At 44.3% G+C, this 12,233-nt stretch overlaps 51 non-coding genes and 1 pseudogene across 51 annotated transcripts; all 52 read left to right on the top strand.

Annotated features, from left to right (window-relative positions):
- Positions 1-66: 66 nt before the first annotated feature.
- Positions 67-185, top strand: LOC144392458 (5S ribosomal RNA). Its single transcript, XR_013455851.1, has one exon. It is a non-coding gene; the product is annotated as a 5S ribosomal RNA (ribosomal RNA).
- A 116-nt stretch (positions 186-301) lies between these two features.
- Positions 302-420, top strand: LOC144397588 (5S ribosomal RNA). Its single transcript, XR_013459734.1, has one exon. It is a non-coding gene; the product is annotated as a 5S ribosomal RNA (ribosomal RNA).
- A 117-nt stretch (positions 421-537) lies between these two features.
- LOC144396395 (5S ribosomal RNA) lies at positions 538-656 on the top strand. Its single transcript, XR_013458541.1, has one exon. It is a non-coding gene; the product is annotated as a 5S ribosomal RNA (ribosomal RNA).
- A 116-nt stretch (positions 657-772) lies between these two features.
- On the top strand, positions 773-891 carry LOC144401744 (5S ribosomal RNA). The gene has a single exon (XR_013463679.1). It is a non-coding gene; the product is annotated as a 5S ribosomal RNA (ribosomal RNA).
- Positions 892-1,008: 117 nt separating this feature from the next.
- LOC144396396 (5S ribosomal RNA) lies at positions 1,009-1,127 on the top strand. Its single transcript, XR_013458542.1, has one exon. It is a non-coding gene; the product is annotated as a 5S ribosomal RNA (ribosomal RNA).
- Positions 1,128-1,243: 116 nt separating this feature from the next.
- Positions 1,244-1,362, top strand: LOC144398152 (5S ribosomal RNA). Its single transcript, XR_013460299.1, has one exon. It is a non-coding gene; the product is annotated as a 5S ribosomal RNA (ribosomal RNA).
- Positions 1,363-1,479: 117 nt separating this feature from the next.
- Positions 1,480-1,599, top strand: LOC144399509 (5S ribosomal RNA). The gene has a single exon (XR_013461655.1). It is a non-coding gene; the product is annotated as a 5S ribosomal RNA (ribosomal RNA).
- A 116-nt stretch (positions 1,600-1,715) lies between these two features.
- LOC144398720 (5S ribosomal RNA) lies at positions 1,716-1,834 on the top strand. The gene has a single exon (XR_013460867.1). It is a non-coding gene; the product is annotated as a 5S ribosomal RNA (ribosomal RNA).
- Positions 1,835-1,951: 117 nt separating this feature from the next.
- On the top strand, positions 1,952-2,070 carry LOC144398015 (5S ribosomal RNA). Its single transcript, XR_013460162.1, has one exon. It is a non-coding gene; the product is annotated as a 5S ribosomal RNA (ribosomal RNA).
- Positions 2,071-2,186: 116 nt separating this feature from the next.
- Positions 2,187-2,305, top strand: LOC144397524 (5S ribosomal RNA). Its single transcript, XR_013459670.1, has one exon. It is a non-coding gene; the product is annotated as a 5S ribosomal RNA (ribosomal RNA).
- Positions 2,306-2,422: 117 nt separating this feature from the next.
- LOC144396397 (5S ribosomal RNA) lies at positions 2,423-2,541 on the top strand. The gene has a single exon (XR_013458543.1). It is a non-coding gene; the product is annotated as a 5S ribosomal RNA (ribosomal RNA).
- A 116-nt stretch (positions 2,542-2,657) lies between these two features.
- On the top strand, positions 2,658-2,776 carry LOC144401745 (5S ribosomal RNA). The gene has a single exon (XR_013463680.1). It is a non-coding gene; the product is annotated as a 5S ribosomal RNA (ribosomal RNA).
- A 117-nt stretch (positions 2,777-2,893) lies between these two features.
- LOC144396399 (5S ribosomal RNA) lies at positions 2,894-3,012 on the top strand. The gene has a single exon (XR_013458545.1). It is a non-coding gene; the product is annotated as a 5S ribosomal RNA (ribosomal RNA).
- A 116-nt stretch (positions 3,013-3,128) lies between these two features.
- Positions 3,129-3,247, top strand: LOC144397599 (5S ribosomal RNA). The gene has a single exon (XR_013459745.1). It is a non-coding gene; the product is annotated as a 5S ribosomal RNA (ribosomal RNA).
- A 117-nt stretch (positions 3,248-3,364) lies between these two features.
- On the top strand, positions 3,365-3,483 carry LOC144398730 (5S ribosomal RNA). The gene has a single exon (XR_013460877.1). It is a non-coding gene; the product is annotated as a 5S ribosomal RNA (ribosomal RNA).
- A 116-nt stretch (positions 3,484-3,599) lies between these two features.
- On the top strand, positions 3,600-3,718 carry LOC144401747 (5S ribosomal RNA). Its single transcript, XR_013463682.1, has one exon. It is a non-coding gene; the product is annotated as a 5S ribosomal RNA (ribosomal RNA).
- Positions 3,719-3,834: 116 nt separating this feature from the next.
- LOC144397611 (5S ribosomal RNA) lies at positions 3,835-3,953 on the top strand. Its single transcript, XR_013459757.1, has one exon. It is a non-coding gene; the product is annotated as a 5S ribosomal RNA (ribosomal RNA).
- A 117-nt stretch (positions 3,954-4,070) lies between these two features.
- Positions 4,071-4,189, top strand: LOC144392469 (5S ribosomal RNA). Its single transcript, XR_013455862.1, has one exon. It is a non-coding gene; the product is annotated as a 5S ribosomal RNA (ribosomal RNA).
- Positions 4,190-4,305: 116 nt separating this feature from the next.
- On the top strand, positions 4,306-4,424 carry LOC144396400 (5S ribosomal RNA). Its single transcript, XR_013458546.1, has one exon. It is a non-coding gene; the product is annotated as a 5S ribosomal RNA (ribosomal RNA).
- A 117-nt stretch (positions 4,425-4,541) lies between these two features.
- On the top strand, positions 4,542-4,660 carry LOC144398016 (5S ribosomal RNA). The gene has a single exon (XR_013460163.1). It is a non-coding gene; the product is annotated as a 5S ribosomal RNA (ribosomal RNA).
- Positions 4,661-4,776: 116 nt separating this feature from the next.
- On the top strand, positions 4,777-4,895 carry LOC144389977 (5S ribosomal RNA). Its single transcript, XR_013454024.1, has one exon. It is a non-coding gene; the product is annotated as a 5S ribosomal RNA (ribosomal RNA).
- A 116-nt stretch (positions 4,896-5,011) lies between these two features.
- On the top strand, positions 5,012-5,130 carry LOC144389980 (5S ribosomal RNA). Its single transcript, XR_013454028.1, has one exon. It is a non-coding gene; the product is annotated as a 5S ribosomal RNA (ribosomal RNA).
- A 117-nt stretch (positions 5,131-5,247) lies between these two features.
- LOC144400884 (5S ribosomal RNA) lies at positions 5,248-5,366 on the top strand. The gene has a single exon (XR_013462819.1). It is a non-coding gene; the product is annotated as a 5S ribosomal RNA (ribosomal RNA).
- A 116-nt stretch (positions 5,367-5,482) lies between these two features.
- LOC144401748 (5S ribosomal RNA) lies at positions 5,483-5,601 on the top strand. Its single transcript, XR_013463683.1, has one exon. It is a non-coding gene; the product is annotated as a 5S ribosomal RNA (ribosomal RNA).
- Positions 5,602-5,718: 117 nt separating this feature from the next.
- Positions 5,719-5,837, top strand: LOC144396401 (5S ribosomal RNA). Its single transcript, XR_013458547.1, has one exon. It is a non-coding gene; the product is annotated as a 5S ribosomal RNA (ribosomal RNA).
- A 116-nt stretch (positions 5,838-5,953) lies between these two features.
- LOC144399364 (5S ribosomal RNA) lies at positions 5,954-6,072 on the top strand. Its single transcript, XR_013461509.1, has one exon. It is a non-coding gene; the product is annotated as a 5S ribosomal RNA (ribosomal RNA).
- A 117-nt stretch (positions 6,073-6,189) lies between these two features.
- On the top strand, positions 6,190-6,308 carry LOC144398608 (5S ribosomal RNA). The gene has a single exon (XR_013460755.1). It is a non-coding gene; the product is annotated as a 5S ribosomal RNA (ribosomal RNA).
- A 116-nt stretch (positions 6,309-6,424) lies between these two features.
- Positions 6,425-6,543, top strand: LOC144401749 (5S ribosomal RNA). Its single transcript, XR_013463684.1, has one exon. It is a non-coding gene; the product is annotated as a 5S ribosomal RNA (ribosomal RNA).
- A 117-nt stretch (positions 6,544-6,660) lies between these two features.
- On the top strand, positions 6,661-6,769 carry LOC144399899 (5S ribosomal RNA; annotated as a pseudogene).
- Positions 6,770-6,885: 116 nt separating this feature from the next.
- Positions 6,886-7,004, top strand: LOC144398153 (5S ribosomal RNA). Its single transcript, XR_013460300.1, has one exon. It is a non-coding gene; the product is annotated as a 5S ribosomal RNA (ribosomal RNA).
- A 117-nt stretch (positions 7,005-7,121) lies between these two features.
- LOC144392480 (5S ribosomal RNA) lies at positions 7,122-7,240 on the top strand. The gene has a single exon (XR_013455873.1). It is a non-coding gene; the product is annotated as a 5S ribosomal RNA (ribosomal RNA).
- A 116-nt stretch (positions 7,241-7,356) lies between these two features.
- On the top strand, positions 7,357-7,475 carry LOC144401750 (5S ribosomal RNA). Its single transcript, XR_013463685.1, has one exon. It is a non-coding gene; the product is annotated as a 5S ribosomal RNA (ribosomal RNA).
- Positions 7,476-7,592: 117 nt separating this feature from the next.
- LOC144398017 (5S ribosomal RNA) lies at positions 7,593-7,711 on the top strand. Its single transcript, XR_013460164.1, has one exon. It is a non-coding gene; the product is annotated as a 5S ribosomal RNA (ribosomal RNA).
- Positions 7,712-7,827: 116 nt separating this feature from the next.
- On the top strand, positions 7,828-7,946 carry LOC144389983 (5S ribosomal RNA). Its single transcript, XR_013454029.1, has one exon. It is a non-coding gene; the product is annotated as a 5S ribosomal RNA (ribosomal RNA).
- Positions 7,947-8,062: 116 nt separating this feature from the next.
- LOC144397525 (5S ribosomal RNA) lies at positions 8,063-8,181 on the top strand. The gene has a single exon (XR_013459671.1). It is a non-coding gene; the product is annotated as a 5S ribosomal RNA (ribosomal RNA).
- Positions 8,182-8,298: 117 nt separating this feature from the next.
- Positions 8,299-8,417, top strand: LOC144392491 (5S ribosomal RNA). The gene has a single exon (XR_013455884.1). It is a non-coding gene; the product is annotated as a 5S ribosomal RNA (ribosomal RNA).
- A 116-nt stretch (positions 8,418-8,533) lies between these two features.
- LOC144401751 (5S ribosomal RNA) lies at positions 8,534-8,652 on the top strand. The gene has a single exon (XR_013463686.1). It is a non-coding gene; the product is annotated as a 5S ribosomal RNA (ribosomal RNA).
- Positions 8,653-8,769: 117 nt separating this feature from the next.
- Positions 8,770-8,888, top strand: LOC144397622 (5S ribosomal RNA). The gene has a single exon (XR_013459768.1). It is a non-coding gene; the product is annotated as a 5S ribosomal RNA (ribosomal RNA).
- A 117-nt stretch (positions 8,889-9,005) lies between these two features.
- LOC144392502 (5S ribosomal RNA) lies at positions 9,006-9,124 on the top strand. The gene has a single exon (XR_013455894.1). It is a non-coding gene; the product is annotated as a 5S ribosomal RNA (ribosomal RNA).
- A 116-nt stretch (positions 9,125-9,240) lies between these two features.
- On the top strand, positions 9,241-9,359 carry LOC144401752 (5S ribosomal RNA). Its single transcript, XR_013463687.1, has one exon. It is a non-coding gene; the product is annotated as a 5S ribosomal RNA (ribosomal RNA).
- A 117-nt stretch (positions 9,360-9,476) lies between these two features.
- On the top strand, positions 9,477-9,595 carry LOC144398018 (5S ribosomal RNA). The gene has a single exon (XR_013460165.1). It is a non-coding gene; the product is annotated as a 5S ribosomal RNA (ribosomal RNA).
- Positions 9,596-9,711: 116 nt separating this feature from the next.
- Positions 9,712-9,830, top strand: LOC144389984 (5S ribosomal RNA). Its single transcript, XR_013454030.1, has one exon. It is a non-coding gene; the product is annotated as a 5S ribosomal RNA (ribosomal RNA).
- Positions 9,831-9,946: 116 nt separating this feature from the next.
- LOC144389985 (5S ribosomal RNA) lies at positions 9,947-10,065 on the top strand. The gene has a single exon (XR_013454031.1). It is a non-coding gene; the product is annotated as a 5S ribosomal RNA (ribosomal RNA).
- Positions 10,066-10,182: 117 nt separating this feature from the next.
- LOC144392512 (5S ribosomal RNA) lies at positions 10,183-10,301 on the top strand. Its single transcript, XR_013455905.1, has one exon. It is a non-coding gene; the product is annotated as a 5S ribosomal RNA (ribosomal RNA).
- A 116-nt stretch (positions 10,302-10,417) lies between these two features.
- LOC144397633 (5S ribosomal RNA) lies at positions 10,418-10,536 on the top strand. Its single transcript, XR_013459779.1, has one exon. It is a non-coding gene; the product is annotated as a 5S ribosomal RNA (ribosomal RNA).
- Positions 10,537-10,653: 117 nt separating this feature from the next.
- On the top strand, positions 10,654-10,772 carry LOC144396402 (5S ribosomal RNA). Its single transcript, XR_013458548.1, has one exon. It is a non-coding gene; the product is annotated as a 5S ribosomal RNA (ribosomal RNA).
- A 116-nt stretch (positions 10,773-10,888) lies between these two features.
- Positions 10,889-11,007, top strand: LOC144401753 (5S ribosomal RNA). The gene has a single exon (XR_013463688.1). It is a non-coding gene; the product is annotated as a 5S ribosomal RNA (ribosomal RNA).
- A 117-nt stretch (positions 11,008-11,124) lies between these two features.
- On the top strand, positions 11,125-11,243 carry LOC144396403 (5S ribosomal RNA). Its single transcript, XR_013458549.1, has one exon. It is a non-coding gene; the product is annotated as a 5S ribosomal RNA (ribosomal RNA).
- Positions 11,244-11,359: 116 nt separating this feature from the next.
- On the top strand, positions 11,360-11,478 carry LOC144398154 (5S ribosomal RNA). The gene has a single exon (XR_013460301.1). It is a non-coding gene; the product is annotated as a 5S ribosomal RNA (ribosomal RNA).
- Positions 11,479-11,595: 117 nt separating this feature from the next.
- On the top strand, positions 11,596-11,715 carry LOC144399510 (5S ribosomal RNA). The gene has a single exon (XR_013461656.1). It is a non-coding gene; the product is annotated as a 5S ribosomal RNA (ribosomal RNA).
- A 116-nt stretch (positions 11,716-11,831) lies between these two features.
- Positions 11,832-11,950, top strand: LOC144398721 (5S ribosomal RNA). Its single transcript, XR_013460868.1, has one exon. It is a non-coding gene; the product is annotated as a 5S ribosomal RNA (ribosomal RNA).
- A 117-nt stretch (positions 11,951-12,067) lies between these two features.
- On the top strand, positions 12,068-12,186 carry LOC144398019 (5S ribosomal RNA). The gene has a single exon (XR_013460166.1). It is a non-coding gene; the product is annotated as a 5S ribosomal RNA (ribosomal RNA).
- Positions 12,187-12,233: the final 47 nt, after the last annotated feature.

Consider the following 12,233-nt stretch of genomic DNA (forward strand, 5'->3'; position numbering starts at 1 on the left):
TTTTTCATTATCTAAACTCCAAAACCTTTGACACATTTTAAAATATTAGGAAGAGGACATACAGTTGCTTACGGCCATACCTCTCTGGCTTCGCCTGATCTCGTCTGATCTCAGAAGCTAAGCAGAGTAGGGCCTGGTTAGTACTTGGATGGAAGACCGCCTGGGAATCCCAGGTGCTGTAAGCTTTTTCATTTCGATCTGTAAAAGACACAAAGAAGAACTTAGAAAGTGACTCCATTTAATTGTCAAAACTACAAAACCTTTGACACATTTTAAAAGATTAGGTAGAGGACATACAGTTGCTTACGGCCATACCTCTCTGGCTCCGCCTGATCTCGTCAGATCTCAGAAGCTAAGCAGAGTAGGGCCTGGTTAGTACTTGGATGGAAGACCGCCTGGGAATCCCAGGTGCCGTAAGCTTTTTCATTTCTCTCTCTGGAAGAAATCGAGAAGGCATTAGAAAGTGACTCCTTTTTCATTATCAAAACTCCAAAACCTTTGACACATTTTAAAAGATTAGGAAGAGGACATACAGTTGCTTACGGCCATACCTCTCTGGCTCCGCCTGATCTCGTCTGATCTCAGAAGCTAAGCAGAGTAGGGCCTGGTTAGTACTTGGATGGAAGACCGCCTGGGAATCCCAGGTGCTGTAAGCTTTTTCATTTCGATCTGTAAAAGACACAGAGAAGGCCTTAGAAAGTGACTCCATTTCATTGTCAAAACTACAAAACCTTTGACACATTTTAAAAGATTAGGAAGAGGACATACAGTTGCTTACGGCCATACCTCTCTGGCTCCGCCTGATCTCGTCTGATCTCAGAAGCTAAGCAGAGTAGGGCCTGGTTAGTACTTGGATGGAAGACCGCCTGGGAATCCCAGGTGCCGTAAGCTTTTTCATTTCTCTCTCTGGAAGAAATCGAGAAGGCATTAGAAAGTGACTCCTTTTTCATTATCAAAACTCCAAAACCTTTGACACATTTTAAAAGATTAGGAAGAGGACATACAGTTGCTTACGGCCATACCTCTCTGGCTCCGCCTGATCTCGTCTGATCTCAGAAGCTAAGCAGAGTAGGGCCTGGTTAGTACTTGGATGGAAGACCGCCTGGGAATCCCAGGTGCTGTAAGCTTTTTCATTTCGATCTGTAAAAGACACAGAGAAGGCCTTAGAAAGTGACTCCATTTCATTGTCAAAACTACAAAACCTTTGACACATTTTAAAAGATTAGGAAGAGGACATACAGTTGCTTACGGCCATACCTCTCTGGCTCCGCCTGATCTCGTCAGATCTCAGAAGCTAAGCAGAGTAGGGCCTGGTTAGTACTTGGATGGAAGACCGCCTCGGAATCCCAGGTGCCGTAAGCTTTTTCATTTCTCTCTCTGGAAGAAATCGAGAAGGCATTAGAAAGTGACTCCTTTTTCATTATCTAAACTCCAAAACCTTTGACACATTTTAAAATATTAGGAAGAGGACATACAGTTGCTTACGGCCATACCTCTCTGGCTTCGCCTGATCTCGTCTGATCTCAGAAGCTAAGCAGAGTAGGGCCTGGTTAGTACTTGGATGGAAGACCGCCTGGGAATCCTAAGGTGCTGTAAGCTTTTTTATTTCGATCTGTAAAAGACACAAAGAAGAACTTAGAAAGTGACTCCATTTCATTGTCAAAACTCCAAAACCTTTGACACATTTTAAAAGATTAGGTAGAGGACATACAGTTGCTTACAGCCATACCTCTCTGGCTCCGCCTGATCTCGTCTGATCTCAGAAGCTAAGCAGAGTAGGGCCTGGTTAGTACTTGGATGGAAGACCGCCTGGGAATCCCAGGTGCCGTAAGCTTTTTCATTTCTCTCTCTGGAAGAAATCGAGAAGGCATTAGAAAGTGACTCCTTTTTCATTATCAAAACTCCAAAACCTTAGACACATTTTAAAAGATTAGGAAGAGGACATACAGTTGCTTACGGCCATACCTCTCTGGCTCTGCCTGATCTCGTCTGATCTCAGAAGCTAAGCAGAGTAGGGCCTGGTTAGTACTTGGATGGAAGACCGCCTGGGAATCCCAGGTGCTGTAAGCTTTTTCATTTCGATCTGTAAAAGACACAGAGAAGGCCTTAGAAAGTGACTCCATTTCATTGTCAAAACTACAAAACCTTTGACACATTTTAAAAGATTAGGAAGAGGACATACAGTTGCTTACGGCCATACCTCTCTGGCTCCGCCTGATCTCGTCAGATCTCAGAAGCTAAGCAGAGTAGGGCCTGGTTAGTACTTGGATGGAAGACCGCCTGGGAATCCCAGGTGCTGTGAGCTTTTTCATTTCTCTCTCTGGAAGAAATCGAGAAGGCATTAGAAAGTGACTCCTTTTTCATTATCTAAACTCCAAAACCTTTGACACATTTTAAAATATTAGGAAGAGGACATACAGTTGCTTACGGCCATACCTCTCTGGCTCCGCCTGATCTCGTCTGATCTCAGAAGCTAAGCAGAGTAGGGCCTGGTTAGTACTTGGATGGAAGACCGCCTGGGAATCCCAGGTGCTGTAAGCTTTTTCATTTCGATCTGTAAAAGACACAGAGAAGGCCTTAGAAAGTGACTCCATTTCATTGTCAAAACTACAAAACCTTTGACACATTTTAAAAGATTAGGAAGAGGACATACAGTTGCTTACGGCCATACCTCTCTGGCTCCGCCTGATCTCGTCTGATCTCAGAAGCTAAGCAGAGTAGGGCCTGGTTAGTACTTGGATGGAAGACCGCCTGGGAATCCCAGGTGCCGTAAGCTTTTTCATTTCTCTCTCTGGAAGAAATCGAGAAGGCATTAGAAAGTGACTCCTTTTTCATTGTCAAAACTACAAAACCTTTGACACATTTTAAAAGATTAGGTAGAGGACATACAGTTGCTTACGGCCATACCTCTCTGGCTCCGCCTGATCTCGTCTGATCTCAGAAGCTAAGCAGAGTAGGGCCTGGTTAGTACTTGGATGGAAGACCGCCTGGGAATCCCAGGTGCTGTAAGCTTTTTCATTTCGATCTGTAACAGACACAGAGAAGGCCTTAGAAAGTGACTCCATTTCATTGTCAAAACTACAAAACCTTTGACACATTTTAAAAGATTAGGAAGAGGACATACAGTTGCTTACGGCCATACCTCTCTGGCTCCGCCTGATCTCGTCAGATCTCAGAAGCTAAGCAGAGTAGGGCCTGGTTAGTACTTGGATGGAAGACCGCCTGGGAATCCCAGGTGCCGTAAGCTTTTTCATTTCTCTCTCTGGAAGAAATCGAGAAGGCATTAGAAAGTGACTCCTTTTTCATTATCTAAACTCCAAAACCTTTGACACATTTTAAAATATTAGGAAGAGGACATACAGTTGCTTACGGCCATACCTCTCTGGCTTCGCCTGATCTCGTCTGATCTCAGAAGCTAAGCAGAGTAGGGCCTGGTTAGTACTTGGATGGAAGACCGCCTGGGAATCCCAGGTGCTATAAGCTTTTTTATTTCGATCTGTAAAAGACACAAAGAAGAACTTAGAAAGTGACTCCATTTCATTGTCAAAACTCCAAAACCTTTGACACATTTTAAAAGATTAGGTAGAGGACATAAGGTTGCTTACGGCCATACCTCTCTGGCTCCGCCTGATCTCGTCTGATCTCAGAAGCTAAGCAGAGTAGGGCCTGGTTAGTACTTGGATGGAAGACCGCCTGGGAATCCCAGGTGCCGTAAGCTTTTTCATTTCGATCTGTAACAGACACAGAGAAGGCCTTAGAAAGTGACTCCATTTCATTGTCAAAACTACAAAACCTTTGACACATTTTAAAAGATTAGGAAGAGGACATACAGTTGCTTACGGCCATACCTCTCTGGCTCCGCCTGATCTCGTCAGATCTCAGAAGCTAAGCAGAGTAGGGCCTGGTTAGTACTTGGATGGAAGACCGCCTGGGAATCCCAGGTGCCGTAAGCTTTTTCATTTCTCTCTCTGGAAGAAATCGAGAAGGCATTAGAAAGTGACTCCTTTTTCATTATCTAAACTCCAAAACCTTTGACACATTTTAAAATATTAGGAAGAGGACATACAGTTGCTTACGGCCATACCTCTCTGGCTTCGCCTGATCTCGTCTGATCTCAGAAGCTAAGCAGAGTAGGGCCTGGTTAGTACTTGGATGGAAGACCGCCTGGGAATCCCAGGTGCTGTAAGCTTTTTTATTTCGATCTGTAAAAGACACAAAGAAGAACTTAGAAAGTGACTCCATTTCATTGTCAAAACTCCAAAACCTTTGACACATTTTAAAAGATTAGGTAGAGGACATAAGGTTGCTTACGGCCATACCTCTCTGGCTCCGCCTGATCTCGTCTGATCTCAGAAGCTAAGCAGAGTAGGGCCTGGTTAGTACTTGGATGGAAGACCGCCTGGGAATCCCAGGTGCTGTAAGCTTTTTCATTTCTCTCTCTGGAAGAAATCGAGAAGGCATTAGAAAGTGACTCCTTTTTCATTATCAAAACTCCAAAACCTTAGACACATTTTAAAAGATTAGGAAGAGGACATACAGTTGCTTACGGCCATACCTCTCTGGCTCTGCCTGATCTCGTCTGATCTCAGAAGCTAAGCAGAGTAGGGCCTGGTTAGTACTTGGATGGAAGACCGCCTGGGAATCCCAGGTGCTGTAAGCTTTTTCATTTCGATCTGTAAAAGACACAGAGAAGGCCTTAGAAAGTGACTCCATTTCTTTGTCAAAACTACAAAACCTTTGACACATTTTAAAAGATTAGGAAGAGGACATACAGTTGCTTACGGCCATACCTCTCTGGCTCCGCCTGATCTCGTCAGATCTCAGAAGCTAAGCAGAGTAGGGCCTGGTTAGTACTTGGATGGAAGACCGCCTGGGAATCCCAGGTGCTGTAAGCTTTTTCATTTCGATCTGTAAAAGACACAGAGAAGGCCTTAGAAAGTGACTCCATTTCATTGTCAAAACTACAAAACCTTTGACACATTTTAAAAGATTAGGAAGAGGACATACAGTTGCTTACGGCCATACCTCTCTGGCTCCGCCTGATCTCGTCAGATCTCAGAAGCTAAGCAGAGTAGGGCCTGGTTAGTACTTGGATGGAAGACCGCCTGGGAATCCCAGGTGCTGTAAGCTTTTTCATTTCTCTCTCTGGAAGAAATCGAGAAGGCATTAGAAAGTGACTCCTTTTTCATTATCTAAACTCCAAAACCTTTGACACATTTTAAAATATTAGGAAGAGGACATACAGTTGCTTACGGCCATACCTCTCTGGCTTCGCCTGATCTCGTCTGATCTCAGAAGCTAAGCAGAGTAGGGCCTGGTTAGTACTTGGATGGAAGACCGCCTGGGAATCCCAGGTGCCGTAAGCTTTTTCATTTCGATCTGTAAAAGACACAGAGAAGGCCTTAGAAAGTGACTCCATTTAATTGTCAAAACTACAAAACCTTTGACACATTTTAAAAGATTAGGTAGAGGACATACAGTTGCTTACGGCCATACCTCTCTGGCTCCGCCTGATCTCGTCTGATCTCAGAAGCTAAGCAGAGTAGGGCCTGGTTAGTACTTGGATGGAAGACCGCCTGGGAATCCCAGGTGCCGTAAGCTTTTTCATTTCTCTCTCTGGAAGAAATCGAGAAGGCCTTAGAAAGTGACTCCTTTTTCATTATCAAAACTCCAAAACCTTTGACACATTTTAAAAGATTAGGAAGAGGACATACAGTTGCTTACGGCCATACCTCTCTGGCTCCGCCTGATCTCGTCTGATCTCAGAAGCTAAGCAGAGTAGGGCCTGGTTAGTACTTGGATGGAAGACCGCCTGGGAATCCCAGGTGCTGTAAGCTTTTTCATTTCGATCTGTAAAAGACACAGAGAAGGCCTTAGAAAGTGACTCCATTTCATTGTCAAAACTACAAAACCTTTGACACATTTTAAAAGATTAGGAAGAGGACATACAGTTTCTTACGGCCATACCTCTCTGGCTCCGCCTGATCTCGTCTGATCTCAGAAGCTAAGCAGAGTAGGGCCTGGTTAGTACATGGATGGAAGACCGCCTGGGAATCCCAGGTGCCGTAAGCTTTTTCATTTCTCTCTCTGGAAGAAATCGAGAAGGCATTAGAAAGTGACTCCTTTTTCATTATCAAAACTCCAAAACCTTTGACACATTTTAAAAGATTAGGAAGAGGACATACAGTTGCTTACGGCCATACCTCTCTGGCTCCGCCTGATCTCGTCTGATCTCAGAAGCTAAGCAGAGTAGGGCCTGGTTAGTACTTGGATGGAAGACCGCCTGGGAATCCCAGGTGCTGTACGCTTTTTCATTTCGATCTGTAAAAGACACAGAGAAGGCCTTAGAAAGTGACTCCATTTAATTGTCAAAACTACAAAACCTTTGACACATTTTAAAAGATTAGGTAGAGGACATACAGTTGCTTACGGCCATACCTCTCTGGCTCCGCCTGATCTCGTCTGATCTCAGAAGCTAAGCAGAGTAGGGCCTGGTTAGTACTTGGATGGAAGACCGCCTGGGAATCCCAGGTGCCGTAAGCTTTTTCATTTCTCTCTCTGGAAGAAATCGAGAAGGCATTAGAAAGTGACTCCTTTTTCATTATCAAAACTCCAAAACCTTTGACACATTTTAAAAGATTAGGAAGAGGACATACAGTTGCTTACAGCCATACCTCTCTGGCTCCGTCTGATCTCAGAAGCTAAGCAGAGTAGGGCCTGGTTAGTACTTGGATGGAAGACCGCCTGGGAATCCCAGGTGCTGTAAGCTTTTTCATTTCGATCTGTAAAAGACACAGAGAAGGCCTTAGAAAGTGACTCCATTTCATTGTCAAAACTACAAAACCTTTGACACATTTTAAAAGATTAGGAAGAGGACATACAGTTGCTTACGGCCATACCTCTCTGGCTCCGCCTGATCTCGTCAGATCTCAGAAGCTAAGCAGAGTAGGGCCTGGTTAGTACTTGGATGGAAGACCGCCTCGGAATCCCAGGTGCCGTAAGCTTTTTCATTTCTCTCTCTGGAAGAAATCGAGAAGGCATTAGAAAGTGACTCCTTTTTCATTATCTAAACTCCAAAACCTTTGACACATTTTAAAATATTAGGAAGAGGACATACAGTTGCTTACGGCCATACCTCTCTGGCTTCGCCTGATCTCGTCTGATCTCAGAAGCTAAGCAGAGTAGGGCCTGGTTAGTACTTGGATGGAAGACCGCCTGGGAATCCCAGGTGCTGTAAGCTTTTTTATTTCGATCTGTAAAAGACACAAAGAAGAACTTAGAAAGTGACTCCATTTCATTGTCAAAACTCCAAAACCTTTGACACATTTTAAAAGATTAGGTAGAGGACATACAGTTGCTTACGGCCATACCTCTCTGGCTCCGCCTGATCTCGTCTGATCTCAGAAGCTAAGCAGAGTAGGGCCTGGTTAGTACTTGGATGGAAGACCGCCTGGGAATCCCAGGTGCCGTAAGCTTTTTCATTTCTCTCTCTGGAAGAAATCGAGAAGGCATTAGAAAGTGACTCCTTTTTCATTATCAAAACTCCAAAACCTTAGACACATTTTAAAAGATTAGGAAGAGGACATACAGTTGCTTACGGCCATACCTCTCTGGCTCTGCCTGATCTCGTCTGATCTCAGAAGCTAAGCAGAGTAGGGCCTGGTTAGTACTTGGATGGAAGACCGCCTGGGAATCCCAGGTGCTGTAAGCTTTTTCATTTCGATCTGTAAAAGACACAGAGAAGGCCTTAGAAAGTGACTCCATTTCTTTGTCAAAACTACAAAACATTTGACACATTTTAAAAGATTAGGAAGAGGACATACAGTTGCTTACGGCCATACCTCTCTGGCTCCGCCTGATCTCGTCAGATCTCAGAAGCTAAGCAGAGTAGGGCCTGGTTAGTACTTGGATGGAAGACCGCCTGGGAATCCCAGGTGCTGTAAGCTTTTTCATTTCGATCTGTAAAAGACACAGAGAAGGCCTTAGAAAGTGACTCCATTTCATTGTCAAAACTACAAAACCTTTGACACATTTTAAAAGATTAGGAAGAGGACATACAGTTGCTTACGGCCATACCTCTCTGGCTCCGCCTGATCTCGTCAGATCTCAGAAGCTAAGCAGAGTAGGGCCTGGTTAGTACTTGGATGGAAGACCGCCTGGGAATCCCAGGTGCTGTGAGCTTTTTCATTTCTCTCTCTGGAAGAAATCGAGAAGGCATTAGAAAGTGACTCCTTTTTCATTATCTAAACTCCAAAACCTTTGACACATTTTAAAATATTAGGAAGAGGACATACAGTTGCTTACGGCCATACCTCTCTGGCTTCGCCTGATCTCGTCTGATCTCAGAAGCTAAGCAGAGTAGGGCCTGGTTAGTACTTGGATGGAAGACCGCCTGGGAATCCCAGGTGCTGTAAGCTTTTTCATTTCGATCTGTAAAAGACACAGAGAAGGCCTTAGAAAGTGACTCCATTTAATTGTCAAAACTACAAAACCTTTGACACATTTTAAAAGATTAGGTAGAGGACATACAGTTGCTTACGGCCATACCTCTCTGGCTCCGCCTGATCTCGTCTGATCTCAGAAGCTAAGCAGAGTAGGGCCTGGTTAGTACTTGGATGGAAGACCGCCTGGGAATCCCAGGTGCCGTAAGCTTTTTCATTTCTCTCTCTGGAAGAAATCGAGAAGGCATTAGAAAGTGACTCCTTTTTCATTGTCAAAACTACAAAACCTTTGACACATTTTAAAAGATTAGGAAGAGGACATACAGTTGCTTACGGCCATACCTCTCTGGCTCCGCCTGATCTCGTCAGATCTCAGAAGCTAAGCAGAGTAGGGCCTGGTTAGTACTTGGATGGAAGACCGCCTGGGAATCCCAGGTGCCGTAAGCTTTTTCATTTCTCTCTCTGGAAGAAATCGAGAAGGCATTAGAAAGTGACTCCTTTTTCATTATCTAAACTCCAAAACCTTTGACACATTTTAAAATATTAGGAAGAGGACATACAGTTGCTTACGGCCATACCTCTCTGGCTTCGCCTGATCTCGTCTGATCTCAGAAGCTAAGCAGAGTAGGGCCTGGTTAGTACTTGGATGGAAGACCGCCTGGGAATCCCAGGTGCTGTAAGCTTTTTTATTTCGATCTGTAAAAGACACAAAGAAGAACTTAGAAAGTGACTCCATTTCATTGTCAAAACTCCAAAACCTTTGACACATTTTAAAAGATTAGGAAGAGGACATACAGTTGCTTACGGCCATACCTCTCTGGCTCCGCCTGATCTCGTCTGATCTCAGAAGCTAAGCAGAGTAGGGCCTGGTTAGTACTTGGATGGAAGACCGCCTGGGAATCCCAGGTGCCGTAAGCTTTTTCATTTCTCTCTCTGGAAGAAATCGAGAAGGCATTAGAAAGTGACTCCTTTTTCATTATCAAAACTCCAAAACCTTAGACACATTTTAAAAGATTAGGAAGAGGACATACAGTTGCTTACGGCCATACCTCTCTGGCTCTGCCTGATCTCGTCTGATCTCAGAAGCTAAGCAGAGTAGGGCCTGGTTAGTACTTGGATGGAAGACCGCCTGGGAATCCCAGGTGCTGTAAGCTTTTTCATTTCGATCTGTAAAAGACACAGAGAAGGCCTTAGAAAGTGACTCCATTTCTTTGTCAAAACTACAAAACCTTTGACACATTTTAAAAGATTAGGAAGAGGACATACAGTTGCTTACGGCCATACCTCTCTGGCTCCGCCTGATCTCGTCAGATCTCAGAAGCTAAGCAGAGTAGGGCCTGGTTAGTACTTGGATGGAAGACCGCCTGGGAATCCCAGGTGCTGTAAGCTTTTTCATTTCGATCTGTAAAAGACACAGAGAAGGCCTTAGAAAGTGACTCCATTTCATTGTCAAAACTACAAAACCTTTGACACATTTTAAAAGATTAGGAAGAGGACATACAGTTGCTTACGGCCATACCTCTCTGGCTCCGCCTGATCTCGTCAGATCTCAGAAGCTAAGCAGAGTAGGGCCTGGTTAGTACTTGGATGGAAGACCGCCTGGGAATCCCAGGTGCTGTAAGCTTTTTCATTTCTCTCTCTGGAAGAAATCGAGAAGGCATTAGAAAGTGACTCCTTTTTCATTATCTAAACTCCAAAACCTTTGACACATTTTAAAATATTAGGAAGAGGACATACAGTTGCTTACGGCCATACCTCTCTGGCTTCGCCTGATCTCGTCTGATCTCAGAAGCTAAGCAGAGTAGGGCCTGGTTAGTACTTGGATGGAAGACCGCCTGGGAATCCCAGGTGCTGTAAGCTTTTTCATTTCGATCTGTAAAAGACACAAAGAAGAACTTAGAAAGTGACTCCATTTAATTGTCAAAACTACAAAACCTTTGACACATTTTAAAAGATTAGGTAGAGGACATACAGTTGCTTACGGCCATACCTCTCTGGCTCCGCCTGATCTCGTCAGATCTCAGAAGCTAAGCAGAGTAGGGCCTGGTTAGTACTTGGATGGAAGACCGCCTGGGAATCCCAGGTGCCGTAAGCTTTTTCATTTCTCTCTCTGGAAGAAATCGAGAAGGCATTAGAAAGTGACTCCTTTTTCATTATCAAAACTCCAAAACCTTTGACACATTTTAAAAGATTAGGAAGAGGACATACAGTTGCTTACGGCCATACCTCTCTGGCTCCGCCTGATCTCGTCTGATCTCAGAAGCTAAGCAGAGTAGGGCCTGGTTAGTACTTGGATGGAAGACCGCCTGGGAATCCCAGGTGCTGTAAGCTTTTTCATTTCGATCTGTAAAAGACACAGAGAAGGCCTTAGAAAGTGACTCCATTTCATTGTCAAAACTACAAAACCTTTGACACATTTTAAAAGATTAGGAAGAGGACATACAGTTGCTTACGGCCATACCTCTCTGGCTCCGCCTGATCTCGTCTGATCTCAGAAGCTAAGCAGAGTAGGGCCTGGTTAGTACTTGGATGGAAGACCGCCTGGGAATCCCAGGTGCCGTAAGCTTTTTCATTTCTCTCTCTGGAAGAAATCGAGAAGGCATTAGAAAGTGACTCCTTTTTCATTATCAAAACTCCAAAACCTTTGACACATTTTAAAAGATTAGGAAGAGGACATACAGTTGCTTACGGCCATACCTCTCTGGCTCCGCCTGATCTCGTCTGATCTCAGAAGCTAAGCAGAGTAGGGCCTGGTTAGTACTTGGATGGAAGACCGCCTGGGAATCCCAGGTGCTGTAAGCTTTTTCATTTCGATCTGTAAAAGACACAGAGAAGGCCTTAGAAAGTGACTCCATTTCATTGTCAAAACTACAAAACCTTTGACACATTTTAAAAGATTAGGAAGAGGACATACAGTTGCTTACGGCCATACCTCTCTGGCTCCGCCTGATCTCGTCAGATCTCAGAAGCTAAGCAGAGTAGGGCCTGGTTAGTACTTGGATGGAAGACCGCCTCGGAATCCCAGGTGCCGTAAGCTTTTTCATTTCTCTCTCTGGAAGAAATCGAGAAGGCATTAGAAAGTGACTCCTTTTTCATTATCTAAACTCCAAAACCTTTGACACATTTTAAAATATTAGGAAGAGGACATACAGTTGCTTACGGCCATACCTCTCTGGCTTCGCCTGATCTCGTCTGATCTCAGAAGCTAAGCAGAGTAGGGCCTGGTTAGTACTTGGATGGAAGACCGCCTGGGAATCCTAAGGTGCTGTAAGCTTTTTTATTTCGATCTGTAAAAGACACAAAGAAGAACTTAGAAAGTGACTCCATTTCATTGTCAAAACTCCAAAACCTTTGACACATTTTAAAAGATTAGGTAGAGGACATACAGTTGCTTACAGCCATACCTCTCTGGCTCCGCCTGATCTCGTCTGATCTCAGAAGCTAAGCAGAGTAGGGCCTGGTTAGTACTTGGATGGAAGACCGCCTGGGAATCCCAGGTGCCGTAAGCTTTTTCATTTCTCTCTCTGGAAGAAATCGAGAAGGCATTAGAAAGTGACTCCTTTTTCATTATCAAAACTCCAAAACCTTAGACACATTTTAAAAGATTAGGAAGAGGACATACAGTTGCTTACGGCCATACCTCTCTGGCTCTGCCTGATCTCGTCTGATCTCAGAAGCTAAGCAGAGTAGGGCCTGGTTAGTACTTGGATGGAAGACCGCCTGGGAATCCCAGGTGCTGTAAGCTTTTTCATTTCGATCTGTAAAAGACACAGAGAAGGCCTTAGAAAGTGA

The sequence above is a fragment of the Gasterosteus aculeatus genome, chromosome 2 (genome assembly GCF_964276395.1).
Source record: "Gasterosteus aculeatus chromosome 2, fGasAcu3.hap1.1, whole genome shotgun sequence".
Taxonomy (NCBI): Eukaryota; Metazoa; Chordata; class Actinopteri; order Perciformes; family Gasterosteidae; genus Gasterosteus; species Gasterosteus aculeatus.